The sequence below is a fragment of the Panthera leo genome, chromosome B1, assembly GCF_018350215.1.
Source record: "Panthera leo isolate Ple1 chromosome B1, P.leo_Ple1_pat1.1, whole genome shotgun sequence".
Taxonomy (NCBI): domain Eukaryota; kingdom Metazoa; phylum Chordata; class Mammalia; order Carnivora; family Felidae; genus Panthera; species Panthera leo.
Genome location: NC_056682.1, coordinates 157716736 through 157729773, shown reverse-complemented (window position 1 = coordinate 157729773; position 13038 = coordinate 157716736). Strand labels below are relative to the sequence as shown.

Here is a 13038-nt window from a genome sequence, read left to right as displayed (position 1 = left end):
AGAACTGATAAACAAATTCAGTAAAGTCACAGGATACAAAATCAATGTACAGAAATCTGTTGCATTTCTATGCACCAACAATGAAACAGCAGAAAGAGAAGTTAAAAAAAATAATCCCATTTACAACTACACCCAGAAAAATAAGATACCTGGGAATAAACTTAACCAAAGAGAAGAAAGACCTGTACTGAAAACTATAAAAACACTGATGAGGGAAATTAAAGATGACACAAAGAAATGGAAAGATATTTCATGCTCATAGACTGAGAACAAATATTATTAAAATGTCTATACTGCCCAAAGCATTCTACACATTTAATGCAATCACTATCAAAATACAGCCAGCATTTTTTTCACAGAACTAAAACAATCCTAAAAGTTGTACAGAATGACAAAAACCAAAGCAAACTTGAAAAAAAAAAAGCAAAGCTGGAGGCATCAAAATATTGACTTCAAGTTATATTTAAAGCTGTAGTAATCAAAATAATATGGTACTGGCACAAAAATAAACACAGAGATCAATGGAACAGAATACAAAATCCAGAAATAAATCTGCAATTATATGGCCAATTACTCTCTGACAAAAGAGGCAAGAAAATACAATAGGAAAAAGACAGTCTCTTAAACAAATGGAGTTGGGAAAACTGGACAGCAGCATGCAAAAGAATGAAACTGGACCATTTTCTTACACCATCACAAATATAAATTCAAAATGGATTAAAGACCTACATGTGAGATCTGAAACCATAAAAATCTTAGAAGAGAATGCAGGCAGTAACTTTTTTAACATCAACCATGACAACGTCTTTCTAGATACATCTCCTGAGGTAAGGGAAATAAAGGCAAAAATAAACTATGGGGACTGCATCAAAATAAAAAGTTTCTGCCCAAAGAAGGAAACAATAAATGAAGCTAAAAGTCAATCTACTGAATGGGAGAAGATATTTGCAAATTACATGTCCAGTAAAGGGTCAGTATCCAAAATCTATAAAGAACTTAGAAAACTCAACACCCAAACCAAAAAATTAGATTAAAAAATGGGCAGAAAACATGAACAGACATTTCTCCACAGAAAACATATAGATGGCCAACAGACATATGAAAAGATGTTCATCATCACTCATGATTGGGGAAATTAAAATCAAAACTATAATGAGATATCACTTCAAACCTGTCTGAATACTAAAATAAAATACAGAAGAAACAATAGGTATTGGCAAGGATGTGGACAAAAAGGAATCCTCGTGCATGGTTGGTGAGAATGCAAACTTGTGCAGCCACAGTGGTAAACAGTATGGAGGTTCCTCCCCAGCCCCCAAGTGACTGTGTCTGTGTCTGTCTGTCTGGCTGTGTGTCTGTGGAAGGTTTCATGTTCTTTCTTTTCTCTTTACCTCACCTCAGTTCTAAACCTGATTGCATTAACAAGAAGACTAATAAAGTTTCCTTCAGTTTGCATGTTGAAAAATTTATATATATATATATATATATATGGTATATGGTATGGTATGGTATGATAGATAGATAGATAGATAAAAAAGTTAAAAAAGAACTACCTTATGACCTAGTAATCGCACAATCACACTACTTGGTATTTACCCAAATAATACAAGAACACTAATTCAAAGAGATACCTGCACCCCTATGTTATGGTTATAGCAACATTATTACAATAGCCAAATTCTGGAAACAGCCTTTGTCCATCAATAGATGAATAGATAAAGAAAAAGAAGTGATATTTATCTACTATATAATAGAAGATATATAGACATGCAAACTGAAGGGAAACTTTATTTAGTCTTCTTGTTAATACAATCAAGTTTAGAACTGAGGTGAGGTTAAGAGAAAAGAAATAACATGAAACCTTCCACAGACACACAATCAGACAGACACAGACACAGGCACTTGGGGGCTGGGGAAGGGGCTTCCACATCAGACCTTTCCCATCTTGGAGATGAAATCATCACAGATTCAAGTAGTTCCTCCTTTTCCTTAGTCTTTTGCTCAATGTCTTCTCCAGTGAGTGGATGTGCATCTGTTCCTTTCTGAGGCTTACCTGGAAGGCCAAGGCCTCGACTTGGGCCTTGCTGCACGCCTGAGTGATCTTGTTCTTTGCGAGCTGGAGTTTCTCCTCTGCGTGGGACTTCAGAGCCTGGTACCTCTGGCCTTCGTTTTCAATTCTGCTATGTAATCTTTGAGACACTTCTTCAGTGATTCTCCATTCATGGGATACCCCTTGATCATCTCCTTCTGTTTCTCAAACCCCTTGAAGAGGTCAGAGGAAGACTTTTCCATGGAGCTCAGGTCTGCAGTGAGTTGGTCTTTTTCCTTCAGAATCATCTGGATCTCAGCTTTTGCAAGTTCCCTCTGTTTCTGAGCCTCCTCCATCGCCTGGTACACAATTCCTTCAAACCTGCCCATCATCTTTCCTATCTTTGGATTCTTTGCATGGAATGCCTCACACTGACTCCTTAGCAACATGTTCTCCTCTCGCATGATTTCCACTGCTCTACCCACATCCTTCTAGCTATACTGTAGCAAGTCCATGATGGACCCCACGGGCAGCAGTGGACCCCTAGATCCAATGACATATCGAGGGGTGTCCAGCACGGGAGTACCTAGGACTCCTGGGAAGTCAGGTACCCTTAGCTTCCCCTCAGGAGGGCTTACCCAGGAAGGCACAGCCATGTTCTGTGCACTTTTGGTCCCTGGAGCCACAGGCACCGGTGTGAGGACTATCCTTCAGGAGTGGGTCAAACTTGAGTTACAAGGACTCTTTTCTCGGGTCTGACTTCTTAAATGACGAACTCCCAAACTGCTCCAGATAATCCACATTGGCTTCTGAGCCTCAGCTGGGTTTCTGAAGTGCTCCTCGACCAGGTCTGCGGCAGGCTCCAGTTCACGCCTAGGAGTAGGGGACACTGATGTACTGGCACAGTTGGCAGCTTCTTCCTCACCCACTGTGCCCAGGGTCCCTGAGGCAGTGTGCATCCCAGGTGTGTCATTTACCCAGGCTGAAGGCACCTTATGGCTTGGAGGGAAGTGCCCTGTGGCCTCCAGACCAGCATGCAGATGCCTGGCCACAGGCCCTGCTGGCCTATTCTGGGGGCTGGGCCTCTCCTCCACTTTCAAATGACTTAAAGTTCAGGTCATCCAGCTTGTTTCAGTCCAGGTTGTAAGACCCCTGGAGAAGGGGAATGGGCCCCACACCCACCTCCTCAGGTGCATTTTCCTGCCTTGCCTCTGGTATCCTAGAAGGAGGCTTAAGGCCACGTCTTTTCCTCAGTTTCCTTGTGGGGGCAAACTTTTGCTGATGACATTGTCAGAGAAATCAAATTCTAGCCCTATGGGCCGGCTCCTCCAAGAGGTGGCCCTTTGTCCATCAGCTTCTTCCTTCTGAGGACTTGGGGATGTGGCCCCTCCAGGCTTCAGAGGGCTGGTCAGGATAATGTTCCCAGAACCAGAAGTGTCTTCAGGGCTGGCCGGCCTCACCAGGATGTCTATGAGGGGCCCTTCTTCACATACTCCTTTGGGGTGAGTACCAGGGAGCAAAGTAGCCATGCCTGAGGAAGCTGTGAGCAGGTTTGAGCTTTCTCTGGCAGCTCTGTGAGTGTCTTCTGTTCTGTCTTGAGGAGGCAGCTGGGAAGGGTCTTCTAGGATTTCAGAGGTGGGTATAAAACTTTTCTCTAATTCCATTATATATACACATATATATACGTACATATATATACGTATATATATGTGTGTATATATATATATATATATATATATGGAATATTATTAAGACATAAAAAAGAATGAAATATGGCCATTCCCAATGACAAAGATGAAGTTAGAAAGCATAATGATAAGTGAAATAAGTCATAGAAAGACATATGCCATATGATTTCACTCATATGTTGAATTTAAGAAACAATACACACAAAGGGAAAATGAGAGAGAAAAATCAAGAAACCGACTCTTTTTTTTTAAGTTTATTTATTTTGAGAGAGAGAGAGCATGAGTGGGGGGGGGGGGTGGCAGAGAGAATGAGAGAGACAGAGAGAGACAGAGAGAGACAGAGAGAGAGAGAATACCAAGCAGGCTCTATGGTCAGCAAGGAGCCTGACTCACGGCTCAACTGTGAGATCATGACTTGAGCTAAAACCAAGAGTCTGACGCTTAACTGACTGAGCCACCCAGGCGCACCCTTATAGATTCTTAATTATAAAGAACAAACTGATGGTTACCAGAGGGGACGGGGGTGAATGGATGGGTTAGAGAGGTAATGGGGATTAAGGAGTGTACTTATCATGAGGAGCACTGGGTGATGTATGGAAGTGTTGCTTCCGTATCGTACAGCTGAAACTAATAGAACACTGTCTGTTAACTGACTGGAATTAAAATAAAAGCTTAAAAAAAAGCATAGGCACATTTAATTTGGCTCCTGGTGTAAACAAATAAATGAATAAAAATAAATAAACAGAAAGAGCTATAACGGTTTATACCCTAAATTCCATATAGGGTATATATAGTATCCGTAGTACCCTGGCTGCCATTCTATCTAATGAGCTTCTGCCCAAATAAATCTAAGAGGGCAGGCATGGATCTGCTCTTCCCTCAATCAGTCTCAATTCCCATGTGCTTCTCATCATCTGAGAACCTCACTATCCTGAGTAATAAAGATACTTATTTTTCATACTGTTTGACTCTCAGATCTAAGGCATTCTGGTGTTCAACTGAAGAGACAATAACAGAAAAAAACTCCCTGTGTAGACTTATTAGAGAATTTGTATCTCTTTCTAAGATGATATTGACTATACATTTTTTGTTTTTGGTTTTGACACCAGTTGCTGAATTTAGATCCTAAAACTTCTAATATTAGCCCGATTCTGGGGTGACTTTCTTATCTCTTGGTTTTTATTATTTAAAGCATTTTTGGTTTGGTAATATAGAAGCATGTGATTTTATCCAGGCATGTCACTACCTGGCAAAGGGTAGATTCTAAATAAATTATTGCTTAGGATAAATGCTAAATGCATACGTATAAGTTAGCTAGGGCATTTCCTAACACTGGAATTTAGGGTCTGAGCTGCATCATAGTGATGATAACAAAGGAAGAAAAGGGGGCCGTGTCAGCAGATAAAGGAATTTTGAGCCATTATTTCTGAAAGTCATAGCAGGAAATCTTCAAAGTGACATATATGGAGACTGATCATCAAGGAAAGACCTGTAACAGTAGGGATGGAAAAGATAAACTGAAAGGTAGAAGGTCAGCAAAAATGAATTAGGAAATGTCAGGGTACAACCAGGTCTTTAGAAAGAACAGAAGAAGCAAAGAGATAAAAGAAGGAGACAAAGAGAGACAGGATTTTCAGTTTGGGTAGATATTGACCAAGAGGGGATATGAATAAAGGTCTTAAGATGTTGATGGTAATATGGATGTATTGTTTATTTATTTTATTTTATTTTATTCTATTTCATTTTTATTGAAGTACAGTTGAAATGGAAAAATAAATATGAATGCATTTTCCAAATTTTTCAGTAGCAACACATGAAATTATACTTGATTACTTACACTTGAATTACATCTCCACAAAACAGAATACTTATGGGATTCAAAAGACCAAATGATTATTTTAGAGTAAGTGGGGTGGCTTTAGACTAATTAAATGAAGTAAATCAGATTCTGAAAGAAGCTATTGGTAAAATGAAAATTTATTCTTCAAGAAGTAGTTGAGAAGTGAAAGTGTATGTAACTGCATGTATTTGAGGCTGTGCCAACGTCTTACAAGCTTGAGCTTTAGGCAAGTTACTGAACTCCTCTAAATGTCACTTTGCTAGTCTACAAATAAATATATTTATTTTTGTTTTGTAATTTTGCAGTGAAGGATAGATGAAGTAATAATTCTAAACTCCAGCTCAGCACCTGACCCATACGCACTGCTCTAAATATGATGCAGCGGCCACAGTGATGGTATCACCGTGGCCCCGAAATAGTTCCTGAACATGAACTAAATTCTAATTCTAAATTCTAATTCTAATTCCATTCCTGCACTAAGGTCTCTTCTAGTTAGGGAATTTCTGTCACATTGACCTATACTCCCCTAGCCCAAGGTCTTTTTTGAGAACTTTTGCATACATAGGATGATATATGTGATAGCTCTCCCTTTAATTTTATTAGCATTGATCTTGACTATTTTCTTAATTTTGTCTGGCTGTACTAGCAAGTTTCTCTCACCCACCCGCCCTCAGCTCTTTGTCTCCTTTTTTTTTTCTGGAGACTTATTACTCATCTTCCCTTTTCTCATACTCCACCATTTCTCTGTCATCCTACTCTCAGCTCTTGAAATTGCTCCTTGCTTAACTGAAGAATTTAAAGCAAATAATAATAATAATTAAAATACCCACAGATTCCCACATTCACATTTATTTTTCTATTCTCATCTATATCCATGAATGTGGTGTAGTAGTGAATGAACTCTTGCTCCAATCTCAAGCTAATCCTTCAATCTGAGCTTGATTTCTTGTTCCAGGTCAACTCTCCAGCAGTTCTCTACTCTAGCATCTAACATCACAATTTCTTTCCTCTCTTCTGGATCAATCCTATTAGCAGACAAACATGCTCTTGTTTTTCCCATATTACAAAAGTGATATTGATTCTCATTCTTCTTTTAGTTGTTTCTTCATGTTCAAGCTCATGTTTGTAGCAAAATTCTTTACAAGAGTTGCCTGTATTTACTGCCCTAAATTTTTCTTCTCTTAACCTCTTTTAAACTTACCCAAGTTAGTTTTCTGTCTCCTTTTAAAACCAGTTATTTTCAATTGGAGCAGTGATCTCCATGTTAATAAAGTCATTTCTTGGTCCTTGTCTTAATAGAAGATGGCAGCCAATGACATATTGGTTGGTCACTCTCCCTTTTTTCTTTCTCTGGATTTTAGGTTGGCAAACTTCCTCAGAGATTGCTCCTTCCCTGCTTCCTTTTCTGGTTTTCCTTCCCTGATCCTTTAACGTCAGAGTGGTCCAGGTCTCTCTTTTGTCTACTCATCTTCTGATTTATGCTCACTTCTCTGTTAATTTCATCCACTCTAATGGCTATCCATATTGTGTACTTGTCTCAAACATTTATCTCCATGGTGCACCACTCTCCTGAGCTGCAGACAAATATCCATCCCCCTACTTTGACAACTCCACTTAGATGTCTGAAAGATCTTTCAAACCCAGTATGTCTAATATTAAATTAAATCCTTCCTCCACCATTCAAAACTCTGCTTCTCTCACAAACTTTTTAAATCACTATTGCTGATAGTTCCATCTTTCCAGAATAATTCTATGGCCTCTTCTTTTATACTTGGTAATGACTAAAGTTCATATGATGTTTTAGAAGCTCTGTTTGATCTGGCCTCTCCTATCCTAAATCCTCTTCTACTACTCTTGCTTACTGACTCTGCTCCTAACAAACTGACCTCATTGTAAACCTCTCACAGAGAGCCTTCACACTCTCCCTTCCTGGGATTGCTTTCTACCATTCCACCCTTCTCATCTCCTATAAAGTCATGGTTCACATGTCACTTTCTCAGTGAAGACTGCTTTGACCATCTTATTTGTAATTGTGCCATCCCATCTCCAACATTCCACATCCCTCTCATTCTGCACCTTTTTATTTTATATTCTAGAAACTACCACTTTGTAATATATCCATGGAAATTTATTTATTACACCTACTACTTTTTATTTCTGTGTCCTTCAACTAGGACGTGAGCTCCATAAGACATGGATGACTTTCCTTTTTGTTCTCAGATACCTAGAAGAGTGCTCAAAACACATGGTAGATGTTCAATAAAAAATTGTTGAGCAAATGAATAAAGTAGTGGCTCAGACAGACTTTTCTTATGTTATTAAAAAGTAAATAATGGTAGAGCAGAAAACAATTATAAACTGACTATGCATCTCTTTGCATTGAAGAGCTGAAGATGTTTTGAGATTGTATAGAAAGAAATCAGTACAAATTTCTATTTTCTCATGGCATCTAATATTTATAAAATATAACTTCTGGAAGCATTACACATTTATTAACATGCATTTTGCCTCAAAAATTTTTTATTTCATAACTTAATATATACCAATGAATATTTACTCTTGAAGCCCCTTTATGGACTTAAAGAATTTCATTTGGATTAATTTTTAATTCCAAAGCTACTATTGTCTCAAAACAGGAAACCCTAATTCTAATTCTACATACATACATACATAATACATACATACATGCAATCTAAAACTAAATATCAGAACATTAGAAACTAGTCCTAGAAAAACTTTAAATACCACAAGCCATAAAAATTCAGATTATATAACATACCTAGGCATTTAAAATTTTAAATATAAATATTACCTTATAATAAATATTTTTTTTTCTTTTTTTTAAATTAACTTATTTTTTTTTCTTTTTTTTTTTAAATTTACACCCAATTAGTGTAACAATTATTTCAGGAGTAGATTCCTTAGTGCCCCATACCCATTTAGCCCATCCCCCCTCCCACAACGCCTCCTGCAACCCTCAGTTTGTTCTCCATATTTATGAGTCTCTTCTGCTTTGTCCCCCTCTCTGTTTTTATATTATTTTTGTTTCCCTTCCCTTATGTTCATCTGTTGTGTCTCTTAAAGTCCTCATATGAGTCAAGTCATATGATTTTTGTCTTTCTTTGACTGACTAATTTCACTTAGCATAATACCCTCCAGTTCCATCCACATAGTTGCAAATGGAAGATTTCATTCTTTTTGATTGCCGAATAATAATCCATTGTATATATGTATACCACATTTTCTTTATCCATTCATCCATCGATGGGCGTTTGGGCTCTTTCCATACTTTGGCTATTGTTGATAGTGCTGCTATAAACATGGGGGTGCATGTGTCCCTTCGAAACAGCACACCTGTATCCCATGGATAAATGCCTAGTAGTGCAATTGCTGGGTCCAAAGGGTAGTTCTATTTTTAGTTTTTTGAGGAACCTCCATACTGTTTTCCAGAGTGGCTGCACCAGCTTGCATTCCCCCAACAATGCAAAAGAGATCCTCTTTCTCCACATCCTTACCAACATCTGTGGTTGCCTGAGTTGTTACTATTAGCCATTCTGACAGGTGTAAGGTGATATCTCATAGTGGTTTTGATTTGTGTTTCCCTGATGATGAGTGATGTTGAGCATTTTTTCATGTGTCGGTTGGCTATGGATGTCTTATTTAGAGAAGTGTCTATTCATGGCTTTTACACATTTCTTCACTGGATTCTTTGTTTTTTGGGTGTTGATTTTGATAAGTTCTTTATAGATTTTGGATACTAACCCTTTATCTGATATGCCATTTGCAAATATCTTCTCCCATTCTGTCGGTTGCTTTTTAGTTTTGATGATTGTTCCCTTCACTGTGCAGAAGCTTTTTATTTTGATGAGGTCCCAGTAGTTCATTTTTGCTTTTGTTTCCCTTGCCTCCAGAGACACATTGAGTAAGAAGTTGCAGCGGCCAATATCAGAGATGTTTTTGCCTGCTTTCTCCTCAAGGATTTTGATGGTTTCCTGTCTTACATTGGGGTCTTTCATCCATTTTGAGTTTATTTTTGTGCATTGTGTAAGAAAGTGGTCCAGGTTCATTCTTCTGCATGTCGCTGTCCAGTTTTCCCAGCACCACTTGCTGAAGAGACTGTCTTTATTCCATTGGATATTCTTTCCTTCTTTGTCAAATATTAGTTGGCCATACTTTTGTGGGTCCATTTCTGGGGTCACTATTCTGTTCCATTGATCTGAGTGTATGTTCTCGTGCCAGTACCATACTGTCTTGATGATTACAGCTTTGTAGTATAGCTTGAAGTCTGGGATTGTGATGCCTCCTGCTTTGGTTTTCTTTTTCAAGATTGCTTTGGCTATTCAGAGTCTTTTCTGGTTCCATACAAATTTTAGGATTATTTGTCCTAGCTCTGTGAAGAATGCTGGTGTTACTTTGATAAGGATTGCATTGAATATGTAGATTGCTTTGGGCAATATTGACATTTTAACAATATTTGTTCTTCCTATACAGGAACATGGAGCCTTTTTACACTTTTCTTGTGTCTTCTTCAATTTCTTTCATAAGCTTTCTATAGTTTTCAGTGTATAGATTTTTCACCTCTTTGGTTAGATTTATTCCTAGGTATTTTATTGGTTTTTTGCAACTGTAAATGGTATCGATTCCTTGATTTCTCTTTCTTGCACTTCATTGTGGTGTATAGGAATGCAACCGATTTCTGTGCATTGATTTTATATCCTTGATTTCTCTTTCTTGCACTTCATTGTGGTGTATAGGAATGCAACCGATTTCTGTGCATTTATTTTATATCCTGAAACTTTGCTGAATTCATGTATCAATTCTAGCAGTTTTTGGTGGAATCTTTTGGGGTTTTCATATACAGTATCATGTCATCTATGAATAGTGAAAATTTGACCTCCTCCTGGACGATTTGGATGCCTTTTATTGCTTTGTGTTGTCTGATTGCAGAGACTAAGACTTCCAATACTATGTTGAATTACAGTGGCGAGAGTAGACATCCCTGTCTTGTTCCTGACCTTAGGGGGAAAGCTCTCACTTTTTCCCCATTGAGGATGATATTAGCATTGGGCCGTTCATATATGGCTCTTTTGATCTCGAGGTAGGCTCCTTCTATCCCTACTTTCTTGAGGGTTTTTGTTAAGAAACGATGGTGTATTTTGTCAAATGCTTTCTCTGCGTCTATTGAGAGGATCATATGGTTCTTGTCCTTTCTCTTATTGATGTGATGAATCATGTTAATTGTTTTGCAGATATTGAACTAGCCCTGCATCCCAGGGATAAATCCCGCTTGGTCATGGTGAATAATTTTTAATGTATTGTTGGATCTGTTTGGCTAATATCTTGTTGAAGATTTTTGCATCCATGTTCATCAGGGAAATTGGTCTATAGTTCTTTTTAGTGGGGTGCCTGTCTAGTTTTGGAATCAAGGTAACGTTGGCCTCATAGAAAGAGTTTGGAAGTTATCCCTCCATTTCTATTTTCTGCAACACCTTCAAGAGAATAGTTGTTAACTCTTCCTTAAATGTTTGGTAGAATTTCCCCGGAAAGCCATCTGGCCCTGGACTCTTGCTTTTTGGCAGATTTTTGATTACTAATTCGATTTCCTTACTGGTTATGGGTCTGTTCAAATTTTCTATTTCTTCCTGCTTCAGTTTTGGTAGTGTATATGTTTCTAGGAATTTGTCCATTTCTTCCAGATTGCCCATTTTATTGGCATATAATTGCTCATAATATTCTCTTATTATTGTTTTTATTCCTGCTGTGTTTATTGTGATCTCTCCTCTTTCATTCTTGATTTTATTTATTTGGGTCCTTTCCTTTTTCTTTTTGATCAAACTGGCTAGTGGTTTACCAATTTTGTTAATTATTTCAAAGAACGAGCTTCTGGTTTCATTAATCTGTTCTACTGCTTTTTTGGTTTCAATAGCATTAATTTCTGCTCTAATCTTTATTATTTCCTGTCTTCTGCTGGGTTTGGGTATAATTTGCTGTTCTTTTTCCAGCTCCTTAAGGCGTAAGGTTAGGTTGTGTGTCTGAGATCTTTCTTCCTTGTTTAGGAAGGCCAGGATTGCTGTACACTTTCCTCTGATGACACCTTTGTTGCGTCCCAGAGGTTTTGGGTTGTGGTGTTATCTTTTCATTGACTTCCATATACTTTTTAATTTCCTCTTTAACTTCTTTGTTGGCCCATTCATTCTTTAGTAAGATGTTCTTCAGTTTCCAGGTATTTGTTACCTTTCCAAATTTTTTCTTGTGGTTGATTTCGAGTTTCATAGGGTTGTGTTCTAAAAATATGCACGGTATGATCTCGATCTTTTTGCACTTACTTAGGGCTGATTTGTGTCCCAGCATGTGGTCTTTTCTGGAGAACATTCCATGTGCACTGGAGAAGAATGTATATTCTTCTGCTTTAGGATGAAATGTTCTGAATATCCATTAAGTCCATCTGGTCCAGTGTGTCATTCAAAGCCATTGTTTCCTTGTTGATTTTTTTATTAGATGATCTGTCCATTGCTGTGAGTGGGGTGTTGAATTCCCTACTATTATGGTATTACTGTCAATGAGTTTCTTTGTGTTTGTGATTAATTGTTTTATATATTTTGGTATCCCACATTTGGCAAATAAATGTTTACAATTGTTAGGTCTTCTTGGTGGATAGACCCCTTGATTATGATATAATGCCCTTCTGCATCTCTTGATACAGTCTTTATTTTATTTTATTTTTAAAATTTTTTTTAATGTTTATTTATTTTTGAGACAGAGAGAGACAGAGCATGAACGGGGGAGGGTCAGAGAGAGGGAGACACAGAATCTGAAACAGGCTCCAGGCTCTGAGCTGTCAGCACAGAGCCCGACGCAGGGCTCGAACTCACGGACCGCGAGATCATGACGTGAGCCGAAGTCGGCCGCTTAACCAACTGAGCCACCCAGGCGCCCCTACAGTCTTTATTTTAAAGTCTAGATTGTCTGATATAAGTATGGCTTTTCCGGCTTTCTTTTGTTGACTATTAGCATGATAGATGGTTCTCCATCCCCTTACTTCCAATCTGAAGGTGTCTTAAGGTCTAAAGTGGGTCTCTTATAAACAGCATATAGATGGATCTTGTTTTCTTATCCATTCTGTTACCGTATGTCTTTTGATTGGAGCATTGAGTCCATTGACATTTAGAGTGTATACTGAAAGATATGAATTTATTGCCATTATGATGCTTGTAGAGTTGGAGTTTCTGGTGTTCTCTGGGCCTTTCTAATCTTTCTTTTGATATTTATTTATTTACTTATTTATTTATTTATTTCTATCCCTCTCTCTCTATATATATATATGTGTGTTTTTTTTCATCTTTTCTCCCCTCAGAGACTCACCCTTAAAATTTCTTGCTGGGCTGGTTTAGTGGTCACAAACTGCTTTAATTTTTGTCTGTCTGGGAAACTTTTTATCTCTCCTATTTTGAATGACAGCCTTGCTGGATAAAGAATCCTTG

General features: G+C 37.9%; 1 pseudogene; it reads right to left on the bottom strand.

The window, feature by feature from the left end:
• Positions 1-1929: 1929 nt before the first annotated feature.
• Positions 1930-3693, bottom strand: LOC122218509 (annotated as a pseudogene).
• Positions 3694-13038: the final 9345 nt, after the last annotated feature.